The sequence below is a fragment of the Adiantum capillus-veneris genome, chromosome 2 (genome assembly GCF_014529385.1).
Source record: "Adiantum capillus-veneris isolate H3 chromosome 2, ASM1452938v2, whole genome shotgun sequence".
In the NCBI taxonomy this organism is placed as follows: Eukaryota; Viridiplantae; Streptophyta; class Polypodiopsida; order Polypodiales; family Pteridaceae; genus Adiantum; species Adiantum capillus-veneris.
Window position 1 is genome coordinate 122,998,987 of NC_140932.1, and position 21,002 is coordinate 123,019,988.

The following is a 21,002-nucleotide window of genomic DNA, read 5'->3' on the forward strand; positions in this document are numbered from 1 at the left end:
GCATATCTGTTCTCCATGGAAATGATACCCCGTTGGTCAAAAAATATGGTTTTATTGGTGACTATAGCTCAAGTGGATTCTCAAATATCACTTCCTATTACACCAAAATTAATTGGGCAATTGGCTATGTATCAATTACTAGCTGGAAGGCTATACAAAAGAAATTGAGATGGAATATTGATTTTATGTATTAATTATGAGAAGAAAACCCAATACCTAAGTCAAGCACACATTACCATAGTAGGACTTCACTTTGTGGAAGACCAAACTATGCAACGGATCTTGAGACTTGGAGTATTTTGGCCAACCATGAGGAGTGATGTTCACTCATTTGTTAAAAAAAATGTCGTCAATGCCAGAAACAAACACCCATACCTAATGTGGTATATTTCAAATCTCACTCGTTCCTAAGTGGAGTAACTATTTAGTTACTTACTTATCAAGCAGAAAACATTTCTGGAGGATATGAGTAAATGCCGCCAAAGAGCTATTGAAACTGAAGCAAGAGACTATGCTCTTATTGGAAACCAATTGTATTGGATAGGAAAGGATCAACATTTGTGTCTCTTTGCAAATGAAGATGAATATATACCCACTCTCGAACAAGCACGTGTTGGATTAGCTAGAGGTCACTTTTTTAGTGAAACCACCACTAGAGAAATTTTAATGGCAGGCATATGGTGGCCAACACTTTTTGTAGATGCCAAGGAATATGTTTGAATATGTGATGCATGCCAACAAGCGGAAATGCCAACAAGGGTAGATAGCATGCCTTTAAGACCAATGATGGAGGCTAGAGGTTTTGCAAAATGGGGCATAAATTTTGTCAGGCCAATACAACCACCTGCTTATATAACTCAAGCTCAATATATCATTATAGTTATGGAATATTTGACCAAGTGGGCAGAGGCTAAGGCAACCAGGAAGAATGATGCTAGAACCATAGCCGCATTCTTGTATGAGAATGTATTCACAAGATATGGACTACCAAAAGAAATTGTCAATGATAAGGGAACTCATTTCCTCAATGAGGTAATTGAGTATCTACTAAATGAATTTATGGTCATCCATAACAAATCCACTCCATATCATCCACAAGCAAATGGACAAGCTGAGCACACAAATAAAATTTTTAGCTTGATATTGACTAAAGTGGTTAATTCAGGACGAACATATTGGGAAATGAATCCACATGCTACTCTATAGACTTATAGAGTTTCATTCAAGACAACTTTAAATGCTACACCCTTTAACCTTGTTTACGGTCTTGATGTCATACTATTGATGGAATTTCTATTGCCAACACTAAGGGTAGCTAAAGATCTTGAGTGGACTAGACATGAATTGTCAAAAAGTCTTGAAGATTTAGAAAAGCTTGATGAACAAAGGCTAATGGATATAGCTCACATCTATGCACAAAATCGGAAGCAAAAACAATTTTTTGATTCACATCTAGTCACAAAATTCTTCAAAAAAGGAGACCTAGTTTTAATTGTTAGGAAATAAGACGTAGCTAAATAGATAATTGAGTAGATTACTTAATGGAGAGAGACAGATTTACATACACGAGATTATATAGTAGAGAGAGAGAGAGAGAGAGAGAGTACACACGATATACGTGGTTCACCCAATGTGGGCTACGTCCACGGGAAAGCAGCCACTCAATGGCTTTAGTACTTCAAAACAAGAAGTAGTTTACAAAGGGATTATACCCTTAATGGAGCTCCTGCCTTGCTTCACTCTCACCACCTCACACTCACCTTGTTGCATCAACTTCACACTATGAAATGTGTGTAGAAATGGCCTCCTTTTATAGGCCAAAAGGGCTGCCCTCTCTCATGAGAGGCAGCCATGTGCAGCCGCCTTTGTGTAGATAAGTCCAAATTGGACCCTCCAATCCGCCCATGTGTGGTCGCCCTTGAGAAGACAAGTCCGCTTTTGAATTCGGCCACCGGCCACCACCGGCCATAGACTTCCGACCACCGGCCACCGGCCAACCGACGGTTGGTTTTCAACCACTTTCCGGCCGCCGTTCGGCCATAATATTCCGGCGAAAAGGAATATTTCGGCGAGGGGAAAAAAAAGTCTCGGGGGCTTCCGCCCCCGAGGCCTCTAAAGTTGCCCCTGATTTTTGGCCGTGAAAATTTTGGTTCCGGCGAGTGATTTTCCTTTACGCACGATGGCTTCTCCTCATAATGGGGGCCTTACAAATGTGCGCTTTTACCACAGAAAATTACAAGGGTAAATCAGGCTCCATACTTAACAATCTTCCACTTGGAGACTGATCTCCAAACCAAACCTGTGACTGCTTTTCATCCTGGCTTCTTATCCTTGAATGCCGATTGAAGATGAGCAAAAGCTCAACTTCTCCTTGTTGACCACCTTTGTAAACATGTCTGTAGGATTTTCACTTGTATGCACCTTTCCTAGCTTTAGTTGTCCCACTTCCAAAAGAGTGCGTACGAAGTGATATCTCACCTCACTGTGCTTTGTCCTTGAATGAAAGGCTGAGTTCTTTGCAAGATGGATAGCGCTTTGGCTATCATTGTACAAGACACAGTTGTCTTGTTTGAATCCAAGCTCTTCTAAGAATCTGTGAAGCCACAGAATTTCTTTGCTTGCCTCCGTCATTGCTACATACTCTGCTTCCGTGGTAGAAAGTGAAACCACTTTCTGCAGCTTTGAAGCCCAACTTACTGATGTGCCTCCAACCGTGAACGCATAGCCAGTAGTGCTCCTTCGAGTATCTTTGTCACCTGCCATATCTGCATCAGCATACCCTTCTAGAAAAATATTATTCCTCCAAAATACAAAGCATTTGTTGTTGTCCCTTTTAGATACCTAAGTATCCACTTCACAGCTTGCCAATGCTCTTTACCTGGGTTGTCCATGAACCTGCTCACAACTCCCACTGCATGTGCAATGTCTGGCCTTGTCCAGACCATAGCATACATTAGAGAACCTACCGCTGTAGCATATGGAACTTTAGACATATAGGCTATCTCCTCTTGTGTCTTTGTACACATATCCTTTGTTAGTTTAAAGTGACGAGCCAAAGGTGTAGAAACTGGTTTTGCATTTTGCATTGCAAACCTTTCTAGTACCTTCTTGATGTAATCTTCTTGAGATAGCTTTATTGTCTTCCTCGTCCTATCCCTTGATATTTTCATACCAAGTATCCTCTTTGCAGTACCTAAATCTTTCATTGAAAAATATTTAGACAGCTCCTCTTTTAGGTCTTTTCCTGCATGTTAGCACTTGCAATCAACATACAACATTAGGATGATGAATTTCCCATCTCCCAAATTCTTTGTGTAGACGCAGTGATCCGAGTTCCATCTTGTGAATCCATGATCCAACATCCATCGATCAAACTTCAAGTACCATTGTCTTGATGCTTGCTTTAAACCATACAAGCTCTTCTTTAATCTGCAAACCATTTTCTCCTTACCTTTTACTTCATACCCCTTTGGTTGAAGCATGTAGATTTCCTCCTCTAAGTCACCGTGAGGGAATGCCGTATTTACATCCATTTGCTCGAGATTTAGATCATGAGCAGCCACAAGGCTTAAGACAAGCCTAATTGAGTTCATTTTTACAACTGGAGAAAATATTTCATTGAAGTCAATACCTTTCTTTTGAGAAAAACCTTTTACCACAAGCCTAGACTTGTACCTTTTCTTCCCACCTTCTTCTTCCTTCACTTTGTACACCCATTTGTTTTGAAGTGCCCGCTTACCTTTAGGCAACTCAACCAAATCCCATGTTTGGTTGCGATGTAGTGAGTCCATCTCCAGTTGCATGCTCTTTGTCCATTCTTCTTTGGATTCATGTTGCATAGCTTCTTCGTATAATTCTGGCTCTCCAAAATCTGAGATCAAGAGATGGTTGAAGGAAGGCACAAACCTTTCTGGAGGTCTACTTGCTCTTGTAGATCTTCGGGGAATAGGTTGAGGCTCCTCATTTGGTTGACGTTGTTGCACATTGTCACCGTTTGCAGTCCTTGAGTCTTCACCGTCCTCAAGCTCCATGTACTCATCACCTGTTTCTTTTGTTTGTTTTCTTTCCATGTAATCTTTGTACATATTTTGTTCGTTAAAAATTACATCCCTACTCCTTAAGATTTTACCATCTTCAGGATTCCATAGGCGATACCCAAAGTCACCTTCTCCATAGCCAATGAAGAAACACTTTTTGGACTTTGCATCTAGCTTTGATCTTAGGCTTCTATCTATGTGCATGAAAGCCTCACACCCAAACACTTTGAGAAATGCATAATTCACCGGTTTACTTGTCCATTCCTCTTCTGGAACTCCCCCATCCAATGCCGTTGAGGGTGACCGATTGATTAAGTACACAGACGTACTTATAGCTTCCGCCCAAAGCTCAAGCGGTAGGCCTGCATGTAGCCGCATGCTTTGTGCTCGCTCCATGATTTTCCTATTCATCCTTTCCGAAATACCATTTTGTTGACGTGTCCTTGGGGTTGTCCTTTGCCTCCGAATGCCATTGCTAGCACAAAAGCTTTCAAAAGCTTGGCTACAATATTCACCTCCATTGTCGGATCTGAGGCATTTAACCTTGGTACCTGTTTCATTCTCCACAAAGGCTTTCCACCTTTTAAATATGGAAAATACATCGGATTTATTCTTCATGACATAAACCCATGTTTTTCTAGCCGCATCATCTATGAATATTACATAGTACAATGAGCCACCAAGTGATAGTGTACTTGCAAGACCCCAAACATCAAAATGAACCAACTCAAGTTTTTTATTTTTTCTTTCATTTCCTGATTTTTGAAATTTTACCCTCTTTTGTTTACCATAAACACAATCTTCACAGAACTCTAAGTCCACTTCTTTCAAACCTGGTAGAAGCTTCTTTGTTTGAAGGATTTGCATTTCTTTGGCACTCAAAGGCCCAAGCCGATATTGCCACACCGCACTGTCAACTTTTGTAGTTGCTGCACAAGCTGAAGGTTGCGTGCGAACAATACACAAGTAAAGTGTACCGACCTTTTCTCCTTTGGCAACCACCAAAGATCCCTTAGAGATCTTCCACCGTTTGTTTCCGAATGCAATGTTGTGACCTTCATCGTCCAATTGTCCTGTAGAGATCAAATTTTTGCGAAGAGAAGGAACATGCCTAACATCTTTAAGCTTCCATTCATTTCCGTTAGCAGTTTTGACAGAAACTGTACCTTTGCCGACAATCTCACAAGCTTCATCATCTCCCAAGTATACATACCCAAAATTATCTTTGGTGTAGTCTTGGAAATGTTGCTTGTGTGGTGTCGCATGGAATGAAGCCCCGGAATCTACTATCCAGGAATTAGACACATTGTCTAATGAGATAATTAGAGCATCTTGCTCTACTTTACCTGCCACATTGGCCTCCGATGTTGGCTTGTTGTTTTGAGACTCTGTCTCCTTCTTCTTCTTGGACCAACAATCCTTCTTGACGTGGACCTTCTTGCCGCAATTCCAACATTCAAGAACTGACTTTGTGCGTGACTTGCTCTGCCTTGAGCGATCACGACCCTTTTGGTTTTTGAACCTTTCCTTAGGCCTTCCTCTTGTTTCCACTGATAGTGCAGCACTTGATGATTCTCTTGTGCTTCTCCTTCGTATTTCCTCGCTTAGGAGAACACCCATAACATCATCAAACTTAAGAGTATTTGTGCCAGAAATAGAATTACTTACAGCCATCACAAGGCTGTCCGAACTATCCGGTAGAGATGATAGTATAAGGAGAGCTCGCACTTTGTCATCGAAATTGATTTTCACCGATCGAAGTTGACTTATATTTGTGTTAAAGTCATTTAGGTTTTCTGCAACTGAACCATTCTCTGTCATCTTTAGATTGAACAAGCGCTTCATAAGAAATACCTTATTGGATGCTGATGGTTTCTCGTAGAAGTCGTCAAGTGACTTCATCAAGTCCTCCGTGGCCTTCATCTCCAAAACATTGAAGGCCACTGTTGACGCCAAGCTTAACCAGATTGTTCCTAGTGCCTTTCGATCAAGGACAATCCATGCTTCATCTGCCATTGTTGCGGGCTTCTTTGCAAGACCGCCTAGTGGCAAATAGAGGTCCTTCTAGTAGAGATAGTCTTCAATCTGCATCTTCCAATGTTGGTAGTTTTTGCCGTTGAACTTCTCAATCTTGAGCTTCCCTTCCTCTATCCATAACTCCCACTCAATTCAAGGAATCCTTTCCTTGAGATAATTTAGCTACGAGCAAACCTTGCTCTGATACCAGTTGTTAGGAAATAAGACCTAGCTAAATAGATAATTGAGTAGATTACTTAATGGAGAGAGACAGATTTACATACATGAGATTATAGAGTAGAGAGAGAGAGAGAGTACACACGATATACGTGGTTCACCCAATGTGGGTTACATCCATGGGAAAGCAGCCACTCAATGGCTTTAGTACTTCAAAATAAGAAGTAGTTTACAAAGGGATTATACCCTTAATGGAGCTCCCGCCTTGCTTCACTCTCACCACCTCACACTCACCTTGTTGCATCAACTTCACACTATGAAATGTATGTAGAAATGGCCTCCTTTTATAGGCCAACAGGGCTGCCCTCTCTCATGAGAGGCAGCCATGTGTAGCCGCCCTTGTGTAGATAAGTCCAAATCGGACCCTCCAATCCGCCCATGTGTGGTCGCCCTTGAGAAGACAAGTCCGCTTTTGAATTCGGCCACCGGCCATTGACTACCGGCCACCGGCCAATCGACGGTTGTTTTCCGACCACTTTTTGGCCGCCGTCCTGCCATAATATTCCGGTGAAAATGAATATTTCGGCGAGGGGGAAAAAAAGTCTTGGGGGCTTCCGCCCCTGAGGCCTCTAAAGTTGCCTCTGATTTTTGGCCGTGAAAATTTTGGTTTCCGGCGAGTGATTTTCCTTTACGCACGATGGCTTCTCTTCATAATGGGGGCCTTACAAATGTGCGCTTTTACCACAGAAAATTACAAGGGTAAATCAGGCTCCATACTTAACATTAATTTATTCCCTTAAGCAACACATTTCCAAACTCAAGAAAAAGGAAAATGGACCGTTTATCATTGAAGACGTATCTCCAAGTGGAGTAGTTAAGTTGTCCACTATAAATGGTAAACCTATGGCTATTGGATTAGTGGATGCCATTTGAAGAAGTACCATTTGCCAGTAACCAATGATTTTCTAGAGAAAATGCATGCAGAAAAGCAGAGAAAGATTAAACAACAACAGGTTATTAATGAAGCTCAAGAGGAAGCTCAACTTCGAGTACTCAAAAGGAAAGCTACTTTCAGAAATCAACAAACACGAATTCCCCTCAACACTTTGAAATTAGATGAAAGACTATGGGAATCACAGAATGATGCAGTATCAACGGATGATGAATGATTTGATGGAACTGACCTTTGCATTGTGGTATAACTAAACAGTCATAGCACAAATGCATTAGTAGATACCGGTGCTCGAATGAATGCAGTCAGTTTTTCCACTTACAAGAAAGCTACGAGTCAGTCTTTAGCATCGGGAATATCTGCTATCAAAGGATGCAGCAAAAATCCAACACCGGCATTGGGCAGCGATGTGCACTAGAACTCGAATGAATTTAGGGAAAGTTTTAATCAGGTCACACATCAAATTTTACATCAAGTCGGTCATAGATAATGGCTGATTTGGAGCAGGTCAAGGGTTGATTCACACCAGCTTTGGATGGGTCATAATTAGACAAGTAGTCAAAGTGCATGCTAATTGGACACATAGTTTGAAATTTAAACTAAGACACATTGAGGGTACATCTAGTTATCAACATAAGTGGTTGCTTAGTACATTGCCAGTCACTATGCTACAAACTCTTTGACTAGTTTTACTCAGTTAGATCATGTGAGACCTAAGTTTTATATGTAAGATATGGGTATGATCATTTTCTTTATTGTTTGTCATATAATCATAAAAAGGGGGGTCATATTCCCTAATATGAGGCTTATATAGGGGACTTATCAAAGTTGTCCGCTCACAGGTGGCATCCCATTTTGTATATAGAGTGAATCCCACGGGTTTGGAGGACATGCTTAAGTGCATGAACGACATGATGACCAGCATGCAAAGGATGTCTATAAGAGGGCCGGGATAGGGTCCACCTCAAGGGAAACCTATGGGACAATCTAGACCATTGAAATGGTGTGCTATCAAATGACAATGGACTAACCACAAAACAAATGAGTGCTATTATAAGACTAAATATGACCAAAATGTCCAATATGTGCCAATCAGACAAGAGGACAACCCATGTATAGATATCCACCAAACATGGCACCAATTCATAATCCACCCATGGCTATGGAAAGATCACAACCCGTATTAGGCCAACAGTCCACCGCTACCAGGAAATAATGATGCACCAATCAAGTACATGCTGCCTGAAGGGTAAGTGGAAGAGCATGCTCTAGTATCAGTCACGTTGTATAATGAAGCGAGCTCTATGATGGTGGGAATAGAGGACAAGTGGTACACTCAATCAACTCTCATCATAGCAGAACAAGTTTATCAGGCACCTTTGGATGCAGCACCTATTTACTTCATTGCAAACCAAGGGGTTAGACCACCCATGATGAAACCAATTCCAAAACCAAAAACTAAAGATTACCATAATTGTGGATCAAAAGATCACTGGAAAAATGGATGTCTTGAGCCAAATAAGAATGCAAGACCAATCGAGGCATATTGCTTGCAGTGTGGTCGCAAGGAGGCATTTCCTAGATGATTGTCCAAGGAATCCAACTAGCAAAGAGAAGGCAACCGTAAATGACCTCAAGTCATTCTGAGTAGCTCGTTAGAGGGGGAACCCACAATTCCAATCCGGGTAGTTACTAGGGCGTAGGCTAAGGGGAATAGACAAAAAAGTGCAAGTGGGTCAGACACACCCAACAAACCATCTAAAGACTCCAGAAAAGAACAGTGCAAATGATACAATCTTTGAAGACAAAAACAACGAAGGGAAATTGAGGAGAGAGTTTAAAAGACAATAAAGGAAATGACGCAGACAATGTCATCAAAATTTAAAGAATCAAAATAGAATCGGCGGGATCCGTATTGGTAGACAAGATATACAAACCAATCAATGCAACCTTGGAAGCTTTCCAAGCAAGATTGAAAGCAGGTCAGACATTAGAAACAAAATGGAAAAACTACCCTGCACCTGACATGGAAGCAGTCAAACTTGAAGCTTACAAAACCTTAGTGCAAATCACGTAATCTATGCAGGAGAAACAAAAGCCTCAGCTAGAATTCATAGAAAAATCACCAAAAATTGAGATCATATCAAACAAAAGAAAAACATAGAATGATGAGGAGTTCATGAAAACTCTAGCAGACATTGATACTCTTGAACTAATAGTTCTAGATAGTAAGGAGGGGCTAGATGGAGTTCCCATAGTTGAGGAAGATTGGCCAAAACATCTTTGGGAACAAGTCCGGGAAGTGAAAGACGCGAGGCTGACTCTAAAGTCAGCTCCAATCAAAGAAGTATCGCTAGATCAACCACCCATGGAAATAAATGAACAATCTTTGTATGGAGATTGGGGACCAAAGAAGTCAAGATTATCAAAAGCTTGAACATTGCAGACACTGCCTTCGTACCTAGGTGAAAAGAAGAAAAATTGTTGGTGTGTAAAATAATGAAATTGAATAAATCAAAGCAAACTTTGGATGTGGTGAATTTGAAGTCAATTATGTCGACTCTTATCCAATGAACAATCACATTGGGATAGCCACTTAAGGTAAGACTACATCTATGGAAGGATCTACAACTTACCATGGAAAAGATGGGCTTAAAGGGGGGAACTCAAGAAAACCTAGAGAAATTGCAAGACGAGGAAGTGCGTGCTTCCTCAAAGGCTAGCATATTATTCGATGGTAGGAACATGCATCTGGCATAGAATTCGTAAAGGAACTCTTTTGAAGGTTGCCCACTCAGATCGGAGCATAAGCCTTTGTTTCCTTCCAAGAATGATAGCCATGGGGCTCCTGTTTGCTCAGGCTTATTAAAAACTTGTATACATGTTAGCAACATTTGGTAGATTTTATACAACATGGCACAGGAGATATTTGGCAGACTCTTGAAGAAAGACATGGCGCCCGTTAGGGTTTTCACCATGTATTCCTCTGTCGCTTGGCCTCTCTCTAGAGCTGGCAGCCTGGGGAAGTTGAGCCAAGTTGGCCTCTTCTTTTGTAGTGCTTCACGTGCTTGCCATGTCCTTACTCTTGGTATAGGACAAAATGTTGGATCTCTTTGTAGGGCTGCAGGTGCTCTTGTGAACAGAATTAGGTAACTTGGATTCTTGCTCAACCAGCTTAACCTCCACTTTGGGTGGTCTTTATCTACGCCATCTTCTTGCATATCCTTGTACAGCCTTTCTTTTACCTGTAATAGTTCTACTTTGATAAGAGGGTATGGCAAGGATTGTTGGTGCCATTGAGCATTGATTTGATTGGGAGTGAGTTGAGTGACGTTGACAGAGTGTAAAACTCTCAACTCCCAATCCATAGCGGCTTTCCACTGCTCATCCACCTCTAGGGTGATCTTCTCCTTCATTGCGTCTTCTTCAGCTTTTGACAGTTGGATCATTGGCACTATGTCCGAGCATCTATGATGTGAACCTGAAAATCTTCATCACCACTCGTCTCTGCTGTTGATTGTGTCTCAAACTCAGCAAAAGAGACTGAGGATATGTCTATCTGTGGCGGCTCTGAAGTGCCTACCTCTTCCTGCGTGTCTAGTTTTCCATCTTTGAGGAGTTGATTCATCCACTTGAGTTATGTTATCTCCTTTAGGAGATCCTCCTCTCTTTGAACCCGCATCAGTGCCAGGTCCCTGCGCTGTGATTGTTCGAGCTTTAATTCCAATTTTAGGGCTTTTTTTTCTTTTAAAGTGCCTTATAGACTTTGTCAGTTCGTTTGATCAAGGCCACGGCTGGGTTTTATCTGATTTGCCATAAGAAAATGGCATGATCATTGATCCTACGTTCAGAATATTGCAGAGAAGCATTGGCAGCATCTAACTGCACCTGAATTTTTTGAGCTGGCAGAGAGGTTGTAAGAAGTTCATTCGTAACTTCTATCAACTGCTCATCTTTTGCTTTACAGGCATCAGATAATTTGGTGAGTAGATCACCTAACTCCTCCATTTCTTTTTGTTGTTTATCTCTGGCTATTTGATGTTGTTCCGCTTCTACCTTCAGCTCTTGCACCTGCCTTTGGAGATTAGTGATGACAGTCATTCTGACTTCCAGCTCTCCTTGAAGAGCGTTGATCACCATTTCCAGTTCCTTGGCCTTTGTGTTGCACTTTAAAGCTGTTGAACGGAGTCTCTCTGTCATTTTCTGCATCTGCCGTGCATATTCATTGACATGTACTATTACTTCATCGTTTGTCAGCCACTCCTCCTGTCGTGCCAGCTGAGATGTGCCTGCAACCTCATGTGTTGCTTCTTGCTACGTCATAGTTGCTGGTGGTTCTTGTGTGGAGGTAAATGGTCGGTCTTCTTCTTGGCCATCCTAAGGCTTTGATGCCTCGGCAGTTTCTGGCTGAGTAGAAGTGGAGGGTGTTGTTTCAACCCTTGCTGTCTCTTCAGGTGCCGGCCCTTCTTCCTTCTCTGGCTCAGTTTCTTTCTCATGTGCAATGGTAGGCTCTTTTTTTGCATCTACTTTCTTATTAGTCTCTTGTTCAGATCTACTTGCCTGTTCCTCGTTTGGCTTTTGAGTCTCTTCATCTGCCTTCTCCTGTTCTGGCTCGGCTTCTTTTTCTTTTTGTCCGTCGGGGTGGTCAGCTTCTTGTGTAGATTCTGTTTGTTGGGTGGACTCAGAATGTTTCTCTTTATCAGGCTCTGCTTCTTCATTGGTGTCTTTACCTGCAGGTGATGGTGGTGGGCTAGGCAGGGGATGGTCTTGTTGTTCTGGAAGCGGTGAGGTGGGTCGGGGAGATCCATGACTTTGCTCTTGGCTAGCCGTTTCCTCAACTTACCTTTGGTCTTCCGCTTTCTTGGATTTCTTTGCAGCTTCCTTCAGCTTTAGCGCTTCAGCCTCTTGGTACATTTTTTCTAAATATTCTGTTGGATCATCCGCCTCTTTTCTTGTATGATGCTTTGTTCAAGGGCCTTTAAGTCCTACAGGTACCCATTTTTCTGGGTCCTTCCCTTGTGCTTGCCTACTACGCTGGTACGCCTGTTTTTCTCTTTCAAAGCGTGCTTGTTTTTGAGCTGGCTCTTCTTGGTGTGCGGCCACAGCTTTTCTTTTCATCTCTTCTCTCCGAGCTCTCTTTTCTTTGTTGTTAGAGCTCTCGCTACTGTGCCGTTCCGGCGAGCTGTCAACTGACTCATCATCAGATTTATGTGATCTTTTACCTGATCTTGTAGCTCGTGGAGAGGGTTGTGCTGCCAAGATCCATGTATTCTGATCAAGGGGTAGGCGATAGGTTGTCAGCCATGCCGATGGCATGATATGCTATTCTAGTCAACACCTCTGGCGCACCCAAGTATGTGATTTTGCCTTCCTTCTTGGTCCCCTTCAAATTTTTCAAGACATATTGTGCGTGGTCCAAGGGCTATCTTGTTGTCGACTTGAGAACCTGAGTGAAGGTGGTGGCCACGGTGTGATTTGGTGTAGTGTACCTTGGTGGCCTTTTTGCCAAAAAAATGAAAATGTTGGTGGTACAAACGGCTGGCTCTTCCACATGTTTGTGGATAAGATCGGTGAATGTAGCCGCGGCTGTCTCTTTGGTGAATGTGCCTTCGGTTTTCCTGTCTCTTGCCCGCATGGTCATTCTCTCAGTGGCAGTCTGAGTGCCTCTGCCACTCTCTTTTGTGATCACTACATCGACCTTGTTCCCTTGGGTGTCTGATATCTGTGCGGTTCCGTCTTCTTTGATGGTGGATAGAAGCTCGTAAGATTTCTGGAAGTCCACTCTGCAAGTCTCTTGTTCGTAGAAATGCCTGAGCCCCAACCTGCGGTTAGCTTCCTTGGTTTCTGGCTTGGCAGCTACATCATAGACTTCTTTGGGCAAGAGTTGCGACTCCACCTGATGCCCCTCTTCACTCTTGAACCTGCCAATGACGACCGTAGTGTGGTGCTCTTCCAGCTGTTCTCTAGAAAGGTAGGATGCCTTTGCTGCTTTGGCTGACTCGGGGTCTAGTTGATACGCGGGCAGTTCTTGTAGTTTCTCTTTTTGGTTTAGCTTCTTCTTAGCCCTCTCCGCTGCTTGCATTGCTCCTGTGCAGTGAATAGAGTGCAAAGTTAGCAGATTTGTCAAAATCCTCTCTGAAATGTCCTTTAGGCTAAAATGCTGACAAAATGGTCCAATTTGCTTCAAATCAATTTTTGAACAAGCAAAGATGCATAAAAACATGCAAGGAACAAAACTGCATGGTCAAAACAAAAATTTGCAACCAAAGTAAATAATTGTGATTATTTACAGCTGAGGAAAATTTTCAACTTTTTGCAAACTTGGCTTTATAGGCTTGAAGTATATACCATATACATGCTCTGAGTGAAATATGGGCTCATTTGGATGTACAGGGTGAAAATGGTACCAGATTTTGGCTTTAGGTATCTGAAACGGTAGATATAAAGGAAATTTGAGATTTTGAACTCCAAATTGATTCAAAATTGGCTAGTGCGCTAAACACATCATGTACTTTGGATGTATGATGACAAATATCCAAATTCCCCAATTTTGACCAGAAAGTAAATGATCGCTATTATTAACTTTTCTTCCAAAATTGACATTTTTTGGTACAAATTGGTTATAGGCATTGTATAGACCTTGTATATGAGATATTAAGTGATTTGGATTAAGAAAAGTTGTTCATAACCCAAATCTTGCCTTGCAAAGACTTCTTTGCGTTTTTTGGCAATTTTACAAGTAATGGGTGGTCATTTTGGCTCATACTTGATTTTTGGCATGTAATAGGTGTGTACACATGATAGGTGAGATGATTTGACAATTTCCAAGTAAAACAGATGTAAAAGTAAATAATTGCGATTATTTACAACAGTGACAAAAACTTTGCAGAACCTACAAATTTTGACCTAGACATGTTTCATACACTAATACAAGTCCTAAATTGAATTTGGTCAATTTTGGTCGTGCCGGCATCACTTTGTGCTCTGTCGACTCTGAAATCACCATTTTTTGTGACTTCTTTGTTTGTTGGGTTGGTCGGTCAACTTTGAGGCTTTGGACTTGTCCGTAACATAGTCGTGAAGCAACCTGTCTAATTCTGGCTCATTTGGAGTCAGTTTGACCTCGTATGTCGAATTTGACGCTTTGTAACCTTCGAGCCGATTTCTGCTTTTTGAGGGCTTTGCTTGATGGATTTCACCAAACCAATCATAAACATTGTATATGGACCTCATTAGCAAGCCATCTGTGGAGTCAGGTCGGAATTCTGGCATTTGCCAAAAACCTAAGTTTTCTACTAGGACCCCCTTGACCCCAGTCGAATGGTCATCTGATGGTATAGAAAGGTTCTATTATGTTAGGGCATGCTATGGTTCAAATCCCATCTGATTTAGTCAAGCTGGCAGGCCGCTATGGTCAGTTTTAGGTCGTAGGTCTTCGTGCACTGCTCGATTTCTAGGGTTTTTTCTAGGGCTTTAGACTAGCTACTGGCCGTACAAAATGGAGCATTGTTAAGTAAAGAACTTACCCCTCATGTCTCGTGTGAGACGATGCTGAAAATAGTCAATTGTGGCTCCGGAAAAGTCACGCGAAAGAGGCCGAAATCTCTCTCTGCAAAGGCTCCAAGTGGAAATGAGGTGGTTTTAGCCTACCATGGATATCTATACCCAGACTTCCCGAACCAAATTTCCCCAGATTCCCCCGTTAGTCCTACTAGGCCGTGAAATCTATGTTAGACTCAAAAATTTCCCTGATCAGATTCCTGTAGCTCATTCTGCAAGAATTTTGCAAAAGTAGGCCTGGCCGCCTGATTTAGGCTTCTCGCTTCCATCTTCTGATTTCATTGAAAATTTTTGTGCTTGTCCGCCTTGTCTTTTTTATCACCATCGTGTCTTCCATTTTTTCATCTGATCTTCCCTGCTATTTATTATTAATTTTGACCTATTTATTTGAAAAAATCATAGAAAATAGCCAAATGCTCTAAAAAAGTAAAGAAAAAATACAATAATTAAGAAAATCCCTTGAAAAACACAGTTTTATTGTTTTTTGTTGGATTTCTCCATTTTTAAGCCTCATTATCAACAAAAGTGATAAAAAATACCCAAAAAAGGACTATTTTTTATGATTTTCTAATAGTATATACACTATTTACACTCATTGGGAAGATATTATCAGTGAATCTTTCTTTGATTGATGAATTATAAGGGCATTATTAGGTAATTGTGCAAAAAATCACACGTTAATATCAAACTTTTTCCTCTCTCTTCAAACATTGCCCTTAATTATTAGTACTTAGTGCCCTTTCACCCCTCCTAGATGGTGTACTCCGGGACGACTATGTGCATGGGTTGAACAATTGTGTCTATGCATAGCCGTGGTTGGCTCTACCATGATATGAAGATCAATGCAATTCAAATCAATATGATGTGCAACAGTTGGTTCTTGAGTAATTAACTCAAGGGTTTCCGATGTCGAGGTTTGCGGCTGATGTCTACCAAGGAGCAAATCTTGTAGCTTGTGTGCTCTTTGTTTGATTGTACCATGAGGATGCTTTAGCACACTGATTGCCTGAGCTGTTGGTAGCACTTTTGACTGTTTTCTAGATTTTTCTCGCCATTGGTAATTTGGTCTGCTTGGTGCTGCATGGTGTGGTGGAGTCTGTTGAGACTTAACTCGCCATTGCTTGATTGGTTTCACGGGTTGTGAAGAATATAAGTGCTCCCTTTTCTTTCAAGCCATTTTCATGTTAGGTTCCTTGCTCGGAGATACTCGTCTCTATGTTCAAACCCTTGGAACCTTCTTTTGTTTCGTCGATGAAGTTTTAGGCACCCAGACCTAAATTGGTTTATCTTTAAGCTATGCTTTTGGTACCCAAATTTGCCTGACTCCTTGCATGCTACATGTAGCATTTTATTGTCGAGGGGATGGAGAAGATTGACTTTGTGGATTGGTCTGTTGATTGCTTCTTTTCCATTCCTCCTTGCTTGGTGCAATTGGAACAATGAGTTTCCCTCCTTTAGGTGATAGCTTTAGTTGATTCGTATCCAATCTGGTACTGCTTTGTATGTACGCATCCAGGGAATTCCAACAATCATCGTCTCATTCATGTATTCATCTCACAAGCATACAAACTGATGAGGACATGAACATCCATGTACTATCACGTTCAAGTTGACTACTCCCAATGTTGGAGTTGGGTTCTTGTTGCATCCTTTGATTGTCGCTATTCCTGCCGTCAATGCTTGGCTTGTTGCCTTCTTGTATGTGGAATAACTGATTGCATTTACTCTAGCTCCTATGTCGACCAAAGCATTGGTGCTATGATTTTTGAGTTGTACCTTCATGCGCAGGTCCATGCCATCTAACCAGTTATCATCTGTTGAAACTACGTCTTTAGGTAACTCCCAATGTCGATCTTCTATTTCCAAAGTATTGATGGGAATCGGTATTTGTTGATTCTTGAGAGCAGCTTTCCACTTGAGTACCCGAAGCCTAGCTTCCTCTTGGGCTTCATCAATAACCTGTTGTTTGGCTGCATGTACTCTTTCTAGCAATTTATTGGTTAATGGAAAATTATATTTCTTTAAACGACATCCACTAATCCAATTAGCCATTGTTTCACCATCTAGGAAGGACAATTTTACTGCTCCACTTGGAGATACGTCTTCAATGATAAATGGTCCGTTTCCCTTTTTCTTAAACTTGGGAATGTGTTGCTTAAGGGAATAGACTAGAACTAAGACCCCTTTTTGAAGATTTTTGTGATTAAGTGGGAATCAAAAAACTGTTTTTGTTTTCGCTTTTGTGCATAGATATGAGCTACAGCAGTTAGCCTTTGCTCATCTAGCTTTTCCAAATCTTCGAGTCTTTCTGACAATTCATGTCTAGTCCACTCAAGATTCTGTGGTACCCTTAATGTCGGCAATAGAAATTCTATTGGCAGTATGGCATCAAGGCCATAAACAAGGTTAAAGGGTGTAGCATTTACTAGTTGTTTTAAATGAAACTCGATAAGCCCATAGAGTAGCATGGAGATTCATTTCCCAGTTTGTCCTTCCTAAACTAACCACTTTAGTCAGCACCGAGCTAAGAATTTTATTTGTATGCTCAGCTTGTCCGTTTGCTTGTGGGTGATAGGGAGCTGATTTGTTATGGATGACCATAAACTCATTAAGCAAATACTCTATTACCTCATTGAGGAAATGAGTTCTCCAATCACTGACAATCTCTATTGGTAATCCATATCTCCTGAATATATACTCATATAAGAATGCAGTAGTGGTTCTGGCATCATATTTTTGAGTTGCTTTAGCTCAGCCCACTTGGTCAAATGTCTATAGCTACAATGATATATTGAGCTTGGGGTCTATAAGCAGGTGGATGGATCGGTACAACAAAATCTATACCCCATTTTGCAAAAGCTTTAGCCCCCATCATTAGTCTTAAGGGCATGCTATCTACTCGTGTTGGCATTTTTTCTCGTTGACAAGCATCACACGTTTGAACATATTCTTTGGCATGTGCAAAAAGTGTTGGCCACCATATGCCTGCCATCAAGATTGCTCTTGCGGTGGTCTCACTAGAAAAGTGACCTCCAGCTAATCCATCATGTGCTTGTTCTATAATCGGAATATACTCGTTTTCATTTGCACAAAGACGCAAATGTTGATCTTTACCTCTCTGATACAATTGGTTCCCAATAAGAGCATAGTCTCTTGCTTCAGTTTCAATTTCTCTTTGACGACGTTTACTCATATCCTCAGGAAATGTTCGGCTCGATAAGTAAGTAACCAGATAATTACTCCACTTAGGAACAAGTGACATTTGAAATAATGTTATATGAGGAATGGGTGTTTGTTTTTGACATTGAGGGCAATCCTTTACAAAAGATCTAACATCTCTCCTCATAGTTGGCCAAAACACTCCAAGTCTCAAGATTCGTTGCATAGTTTGGTCTTCCGCAAAGTGAAGTCCTACTATGGTAACATGTGCTTGACCTAGGTACTGTTCTTTTTCTTCAGGGTTAATGCATAAGAGCAGTATCCCGTCTCGATTTCTTTTGTATAGTCTTCCAGTTAGTAATTGATACATAGCCGATTGCTCAATTAATCCGATTGTGATAGGAAGTGATATTTGTGAATCCACTTGAGCGATTGTCATCAATGGCACAATGTTTTCCGACCATCTAAGTATCATTTCTACGGAGAATAAATAGGGATCTGGTAAATCATCATCTACCCCTTTAGGTGATTCCCTGGAAAAAAATCCTTGACAAATGATCTACTCGTTGATGTGTAGTGCCTTTTTTTACAACCACAGTGAAATCAAATTCAAGAAGAATGATGAACCATCTCACTAATCTCCCTGTGCTGCATGGCTTGTTGACCAAATACAACAAAGCTTGGTGGTCCACAAAGAACACAAACTTGTTGGCTAATAGGTAATGTCCATACTTTTTAACGGCATAGATCATTCCTAGTCCTTCTCTTTCGGTGGTGGTGTAATTTTTTTCTGCCATGTTCAATTGTCCGGTAGCATAAGAAATAAGAAAGTCAATTTTCCCGTCTCCTGGTTGAGCTAGTATACAACCGATAGCAAAAATATGAAGCATCTACATATACGTGGAATACCTTATCCCAATCTAGTGCTTTCAATATTGGAGCTGAGGTGAGAGCTTGCTTAAGCTTCATGAAGGATTCTTCACATGCCTCGGTCCATTCAAAGTGCGTAATCAAGCTATACATGGGTTTTGCAATTAATGCGTACATGTAGATGAACTGTCAGTGATATCCACAATGTCCCATGAAGGCTTGTACGCCCTTGACTGTTGTTGGTTTAGGCAAATCAGCAATGACATGAATCTTCTCAATATCAGTAGCTATGCCATTTTTAACCACTATATGTCCAAGAATTTTTCCTTGTCTTCCCATGAATGTGCACTTTTGAGGATTTAAGCAAATCCTATAAAGTCCACATTTTTCGAATACCTTTTTGAGGTGCTCAAAATGATCAGCCCGGATTGATCGATGTATGCATAGATCATCCATATATACTTCTAAGAATTTCTTAAGATATTATTTGAAATCATGGCTCATCAACCTCTGAAACATGGTTGGAGCATTAGTTAACCAAAATGGCATAACCCGATAGGAAAATATACCCCATTCTGTTGCAAAAGCAGTTTTGTGATGAGCTTTTGGGTCAACCAAAAGTTAATTGTATCCCAAAAAGCCGTCTAAGAAGCTGTAACCTTCTTTTCCTGAAACTCGTTCTAAAACATGCTCAGTTATTGAAAGAGAAAAGTTATCTCTGATGGTAGTTGCATTCACCTTTTTGAGATTAACACACACTCGTAATTTCCCATTCTTCTTGGGTACTACCACAATTGGAGACACCCAATCTGTCTTTTCAATTTCGTAAATGAACTCGGCTTCCTTTAGTTTTTCAATCTCTTCTTTTATCTTCCTGGCAAATGTTTCATTATGCGTGTATGGTCTCTGTCTACTTGGTTTCGCGTCATCTCTCATGGGTATAGTATGTTGACAGATTTCTAGATCAATACCCTTAAGATCCTTGTAAGACCAAGCAAAGATATCTTGGTATTCCTTTAACAAGCTCAGCAAAAGCTTTTCTTCTTCTTCTGTTAGGTCATTCCCAATGTAAGCAAGTCTAGGCTCTTCTCCTGGTTCAGCCAAGTCTACCCTTTTAGCGTTTTCAGACCCTTCGTAAGATTCACCTTGTTTCTGCATTTCCCTAACAGGTTGTTCAACTATGATTTTCCAACTTTGTTCATAGGAATTGATCGAATCTCTTTTCTTTCCATTTCATTTTTCAATTTTTCCAAATTCTTTGAGATTAACCCCATTATCCCTACCTTCTCTAGGGTTTTCTATAAATCATTCCACAAGTATGGTCTGAGTTTCAACATTTCTCCCAAGGTAAGAGTGCATTAGATGGGTGTAGACATGATCGAATGAATGTTGTTTACTTCTAGGTTCTGTTCAGCTCTTTTTACTTGAGTGGTCTTGCACACGATGGATTCATCTTTGTTATCTCCCAAGTAAATAGGTAATGTTTTTAATGTCAATGGTTTTGACATTCTTGAAGCTTCCGATCCACAATACACATACAAGGATTGTAAATCCATGCTCATAGGTTATCCAACCAGACTTCCTCTATAGGAGTTGACTTTAGAGTTAGGCTCCCATCATTGATCTCTCTCACTTTTTCCCATAAGTGTCCTGGCCAGTCTTCCTCTATGAATGAAATTCCATCTAAGGCATCTTTGCTGTCTGGCACTATAAGCTCTGGTTCATTTGTTTCAAGGTGGGGTTCTGCCACCACATCGGATTTTGCTTTTGTTTCTTCTACCGCAAGCTCTTCAGGTTTTGCAATATTTTCAAGCTTGGGTTTTTGTTTTTCCAGCATTTCTTGCGTGATTCTTACCAAATTTTGATAAGCTTCCAGTTTCACTGCTTCCATGTCTGGAGATGGTATAATTTTTCCACTTGTTTTCTATGGTTTGGCCTGCTTTAAGTCCTACTTGGTAGGCTTCCAAGGCGGCATTAATAGACTCAAAAATTTTACAACCAGAATGGATCCTCCGGATTTCACAGTTGTTTCCTTGAATTCACTGCCAGTTTCTTTCAGCTTGTCCTGGGCTAGCTTCTTTGCTTTCTCTTCGATTTCAACCCGTTGTTTTTGCTTTCTCATCTCATATCTTTTGCTTCTGCTCCTTTTGATTCTTTGAAAAGAAACTTTCGTGTTCTCCGAATCATCAGAGGAGTTGTGTTTCTTTTTCTTTGCCTGGGCTCTAGTGATT